The sequence below is a fragment of the Oryzias melastigma genome, linkage group LG14 (assembly GCF_002922805.2).
Source record: "Oryzias melastigma strain HK-1 linkage group LG14, ASM292280v2, whole genome shotgun sequence".
Classification (NCBI taxonomy): Eukaryota; Metazoa; Chordata; class Actinopteri; order Beloniformes; family Adrianichthyidae; genus Oryzias; species Oryzias melastigma.
The window spans coordinates 5,372,484-5,379,081 of record NC_050525.1 but is presented as its reverse complement, the minus strand read 5'-3'; the positions used below and the strand labels follow the sequence as shown (position 1 = coordinate 5,379,081).

The following is a 6,598-nucleotide window of genomic DNA, read 5'->3' as shown; positions in this document are numbered from 1 at the left end:
ATATTGACTTGCTTAAAATTTTGGATTTTCTATCATTGTAGTCATTACCATCGGCTATATGTGCCATACCACATGCATCTTACTATTAGCGTGTCTGCATTAAAATTAAATAACAATAAGTTGTTAGAGGCTGCCGGAAGTTTCTCATTTACTTCTCTTCTCCTTGACTCTTTATTATTAATTAGATGTAGTTATCTGTGCTTCTGTTTGGTGCAGTGTAATTCACATGTTGTTTCTCTTTCATTTTGATTTCAGATTCCAGGTGGATCTTCTGTCCTCCAGTTCTCAGCCATAGACCTCGCCTCTGTCTCGTCTTGGCCATGGACCTCGCCTCCGGCTTGTCTTGGGCGAGGGCCTCGCCTCCGGCTCGTCTTGACCGAGGGCCTCGCCTCCGGCTCGTCTTGGCCGTGGACCTCGCTTCCGACTCGTCTTGGCCGAGGACCTTACCCCTGGCTAGTCTTGGCTGTGAGCCTCGCCTCTGGCTCGTCTTGGCCGTGGACTTCGCCCTCCACCCATCCCCCAGTTCTATCTGGATGAATACTCTTCAAATACGTAGTTGTAGAGTTAGATTATCCTTCTTTAACAGTCCTGGTGAATGCTGGAAGAGGATCTCTCCTTCATGTGGATATCCCTAAAATTTCTTTTTTTTTCCTGAATCCGTTTTTTTAGGAGTTTTTCCTCACAGAGAAGGAGGGTCTAAGGGTCTAAGGGCAGGGATAACCAGTTTAGTTTAGCCTGTTAAGTTTAGTACAGCAATCAGCTATTGGTTATGTTTTATGAGGACTCTGTACAATTACCGGTATAAAGCCCAATGAGAGAATTGTTTTGTGATATTGGGCTATATAAATACAATTGAAATGTATTGATTTTTTCAATCAATAAAGCTAGTCTTTAAAGACCCACTCCAATGAAAATCGTTTTTTAGTGTGTTTTGAATATGTTTTTGTAGCATTTTTCTCATAGTAGAGGACCTACACAAAATAATTTATGACTAAAGCTGCTTTTCTGAGTATTGCTTAATTCAAGTTGTGTTGGATCAGAAAACCGGATGCTAAAAAAAGTTCAGACTAATGACACAGCTACTGAAATGGGCGTGCCAAAGTCTCTCTTCTCCACTGCACCCCGCCTGCTTAGATGTGTGAGAAATGATGAGCCTTCAACGCTCATGTGATCGTCTGAGATGGGCTCTGGATCAAAACTGTACGACTGGATTGATCCAATATTGCCCGTCGTTATTTTTGCGCCGCTAAAGTTAGCTTGAGGCTCTAACCTTGCGCTTAAGTGCGCAAACAGAGCTCTCAGCGATGGGGAGAGGGGCGGGTTGCTCTGAGCCAACAGCCACAACCCAAATTCTGTTTCTAATGAGCTAATAAGCATAAAATATGTCTTAAGGCTTTTTGATTTTGGTTAAAAACTGCCAAATCCTCATTAAAATATCACTGGGAACAATTTTACAAAAGAAATAAATATCCGGGAGTCTAAAGAATGCTTTATTTTAAAAAAAGATAATAAACTCATGAATGAATTTTTGATAATTGGTCATCACATGTGATTTTGGAAATGGAAGATTTATCAGAATACTGAAAAAGAACGTGTTTCGTTTTTTGTGGTTTCCTCTTTTGTCAGAGGGACAGCTGGAGGAGAAATGATGAGGGGGGGGTGTGCACAGCCTTCATCGTAGACATGACATCATCCATTAACAGTCGACCCAGCAGAGCTGTTTGTGTGCCTTTATGTCCAAATGTATTCTTTACGCTGAATTTACAAAAATGATCTACTTTTGAGTAACTCTGATTGAGTTCAGAGGATTTCCAGAAATCTGAAGATCTATCTACACTAGACTAGACTCACATCATCAGTAACTCAAGGAATCAAAGATTTGATCTTTAAATAGAGGCAGAGATTAAACAGCTTTCTTGAGGTATTAGGAACGTTCATATTTAATGTTTACTGAACGATGAAGACGAGAGTGTGAAACCCATCCGAGGTTGCTGCTGGAAGGGCCGAGTTGCTTCACCCGGCGGTGTGACGGTATCTCCGCTCTGATCAGGATGTTGCAGCAACAATGAAAGCTGTAGGAACAAACTGTGAAAGTCCTGTCACTTATTTACAGGACACGGAGGAGCGGAGGAAACAAAGGCAGCGAGATGAGACCGGCTCAGGTTTCCCATGGTCCCCTGGCTCCCAGCTTAAGAGTTGTTGTAATTCTTGGTGTCATATTCCTTCCTCGTTGGACGTGAGTTCACAGTCCGCTCGTGTGACTGCAGGCATTGACTTCATCGCTCACATCTGCTTTGGTGTTCTCAGGAACAGCTTCAACTCTAGACTCAGCCTGCTGTCGGCGTCCGAGTCAGCCCCGTCCGTTCAATGACCAACAGAAAACACAAAACTCTGCTCAGAGTTTGATTCTTTGGCCTTCTTTCACTCCGTAAATGAGACTCATATTTACACAGCTACCACACAGGATCCAACGCTAAGGATTTTTCTGATTCTGAATCAAGATTAGTGCGAAACAGTTCATGCCCTGCTTCCTTAAGACAACCGGAGCATATCTGTAGTAGTTTTTATAGTGAATATTTTTATGGAAAAATATTTCCATTCAGACTCTATATGTGAGCATAAGTGTTGGTACTTCCAGTTAAAGAAAGACTCTAAATCAGGGGTCTCAAACTGGCAGCCCACGGGCCATTTGTGGACCCCAAGTTGATATTGTGTAGCCCCCGCCTTAATATGAGAGTTCAATGTCTACTAAGCAATATCTTCTGCATGTCTAGGCTTTTTGATGGTAACTTTGTATTTGCTTTGTGATGTTTCAGCTTTATGCTTAAAATGTTGCATTTGCTATTGTCGTTGGATCTGGTTGCTAGTGTCGTTAGCTCCTGTCGTTTCACAGGACATGCAGAAGATGTTGTTTAGTAGTTCATAGATATTATTGCTGGGAATCACTGGGTACCTCACAATGCGATACGATACGCGATACATGGCTCACGATATCGATGATATTGCGATACTGCAATAATTGGTCAAAATCACGACGCTCAGCGCAACAGCCTCTTCAAATGAAAATATAAGATCGATACTTGGCGAGAACCCATCGAGAATGAATCGCAGGACTAAACATCGTGACATATTGCAATATCGATAATTTGGCACATCCCTAATAGACATGAACAAATGTTCAATAAATTTGTTCAGTAGACTTAGACAACAGACCCCTGACATAAACAGTGGACGTAAACACATATTTTTACCGCAAATGGAACCCCATACCCCGAGGTAAACTCATTTTGAGAACCCTGACCTAAATGGACACTAAATGTGTTTGGGTTTTTTTTGTTTTTTTTACAAGACTTAACCAATGAAAACCAGAAATGATTTGAAACGTGTTAAATAATCTTTCTCAAAAAACAAAAACTGAACCAGGCTTGGAGAAAAATGCACCCCTACACAATGTTTGTTGTAGGGGTGCAATGGATCACAGATAATCCGTAGGGATCACTAGCCACAGTTCGCCACACACGTGTACCACGGACCACCCCCCCACCACCTCCCACACGCACATTACCAAAATCAATTGTATGTCCACACCAAATACAATTGCCGTCAAATTCATGTACTGTACACCGTCTTAGTTTTAACATGTCAAAGTTGCTGCTTGACATTTGCCTGTTAACCTGAAGTTCACACCGCGTGTGGGAGGAGCTTCTGTCAAAAACTTTTCTTGAACTCTTCATGTAGTCTAAAGTTAATGATGATTAAGATGTGTGTTTTACATCCACTTAGCGCATGACTCGATTAGTCGACTAATCGGAAAAATAATTGGTGATTAGTCAACTAATAAAATAATTGTTCGTTCGTTTCTCTGTTACATTTTACAAGCTGCTAACAAATAATACATTGATGCTGAAAGGAAACTCCCAAGATAGCACGGGTAACAAAAAAAAACATTGTTGGAAAGTGTCAAAGATTCAGAAAGGAAACAGAAGAAGAACTTTCAATTTCAGAGAAAAATGTGTGTTTACCAGACAAAAGCAGGACTTCTACTTTGACAGGCATATTTAGAAAATACCAGACACTAATCCTTTCATTATGTCATGTTTATCCATTACACCATAAAGACCAGGCCGTGAACTTCTGTCAGACATTGAGACGGGACAAAAATGGCAAAAGACTGCCCAACTTTTAACAATTATTAAAAGTGGGCAAATGATAATGGAATTTTTTAAAAATATGACCAAGATTGTTTGAAAAAAAACTATTTTCCTGATCTGAGCAAGATAACAATGTTCACCTTTATGTAAACTCCCAAAAAATAAAACTTCTTATCATTTTAAATATCTACTTTCTACATTTATTAAACTGTCTGAAAATGATTCTAGCTGGAGCAAATCATTGTCAACAGAAGTTATTTCCTCAATAAAATATTTTCCTTATTTAAGACAGTTTAATTTATCTTGTAGAGAGGCTGTTTTTTATGTGAATATGGTACGGAACTGAGCAACACCTCTGTGACTTTAAACTTTACCTGATTTACTGAACACTCAGTCTCACAACTGAATGGGGTTGTGCCAAAATATCAATATTGTGATATATCGCGATATTTAGTCCTGCGATTGATTCTCGATGGGTTCTCACCAAGTATTGATCTTTTATTTTCGTTTGAAGAGGCTGTAAAACGTTATATTTGTCATTCTTTGGTGAGATGTTCCTTTGGAGGTAGATAGGGGCAAACATTGCCAGACTGGCTTTCGCAAGCACCAATGTCTGGCAGCTACTGGAAGTATTTAATTTTTGTTCTGTTGTTTACAACAATTCTGCACTAAGTAGTGGTACTGCTGATCATGTTTACTGTTGTTAACAATGAATTTTACAGATAATTCCAATTCAGTTGGTGTCAATGTTTGTCAAAGACAATATTACTGATTTCACCAATGTTGCAGTAAAGTGTCTATTATTTGTTGCACACAAAAAAGACAAAAGTTGTTTGTTTCGATTGTGTTCAAGCAAAAAAAAAAAAATCGCAAATATTTTCTTTTAAAATATGTGTTCTTCCTTCATATAATGTTAGTTATTAGAGACGATTTTACCAATTATCGCAGTATCGTGATATCTTCGATATTGTGAGCCATGTATTGTGTATCGCATCGTATCATGAGGTACCCAGTGATTCCCGGCCCAGTGATTCCATACAACTGAGATGGACTGGGCGACAACTTTTTCTCGATAGAGCACATTTCTCAAAGTCAAGGCCCTGGGGCCGGATCTGGGTAATTCTGTGCGGCCCTCCAGATCATTTTATTTTGTTTTTATTAATGGCCAAATGTTATCTTGTACTTAATAACTTGTATACGTCAACAATATATATTTTTATTGAGTGTAAAATATTGAAAGTTATTTAAGGTTTAAGTTGATTTATTCTGGAATAATATTCCTACCTTTTTATTATTCATAATTATGCTAAAAAGTTACAGTTTTAAAGTTTTTTAAATTGGCATTCTGCTAGCTTTATGGACTATTTTGGTATTTACTAAGATTTTTTTAGGGTATTTTGTAGGTTAGCTAATATTTCAGCTACATGCTAGCTGTTTCTGCTAATTTAGGCTTTTTGTAGTTTTTAGGCTGTTTTGGAGTTAGGCTAATATTTACACACCAGCTGTTTTGGCTAAACTAGGTTTGTTATTAGTGTTTTAGGCTAATATGCATTTAGCTAATTCTTAGCTGGCTATCAGCTTCAGTGATTTTAGATATAAATTTCAGCATCTTCAGCTAACAGCACTATCATCTTTAGCGGCCAAATTCAGCTTACAGCATTCACACTAGCAGTATCTCATGTAATGCTATATATCTAGTTTATAATTATGTAAAAAAGTTATGTTTTTAAAGTTTTAAAAATGTAGTTTTAGAGTGTTCAATCAATGTTTATCCTGTTCGGCCCGCCACCTCAGGTGTGTTTTGGGTTTTGGCCCCTTGTGTGGTTGAGTTTGACCCCCTGCTCTAGATGATGGAGAGTACCACACCACCAGGAATGATGGAGAAACATCCGGAGGAGGTGGAAACGCTCCCACTCCCTCCTCTCCATCCTCCTGGGTGGAGGGGCAGAAGGGGGAAACGGCTCCAGCTTTCCTGCTGCTCTCTGAGTTTGTGTTGAGTTTGTGTTTCCATCCTGGATGGCAGCGCTGTCATTCACATGTCAGCGGCGGGCTAACAGCTAATAAATCAGAGCTGCTAAGTGGGCCTTTCCTTTTTACTGCCGGCACACAGCAGCCCGGCTAATTTATAACCACAGAGGCCTGGGCGGGAGGCTAAAAGCAGCCGTGGGGTCAGCGGGGTTATCTGTCCGCTTGTCTTCACCTGCCGTGAAGGACGGCGCGGGGATCTGATGGTCCACGGCCACGGCGGCACTTCCTCCAATTCAGAGACGTGTCCACCTCTTGAAACTGGAGAAAGTTGTTGTTTTAAGCAGAGAATGGATCTGAGAGGAGTCAGGAGTGAGGAGGAAAAGCCTCCTCCATCAGCGATGCTCCTCCTGCTCTCTTACACTCTGACCTACATGCCCAGAATAGAGGCTGCAGGAGCTGAGGGAGCATGCTCCATGCTG

General features: G+C 40.3%; 1 long non-coding RNA gene across 1 annotated transcript in view; it reads right to left on the bottom strand.

The window, feature by feature from the left end:
* LOC112138079 overlaps window positions 1–6,598 on the bottom strand; it is a 57,753-nt gene that overhangs the window by 50,434 nt on the left and 721 nt on the right. The gene's annotated exons all lie outside the window — the stretch shown is intronic.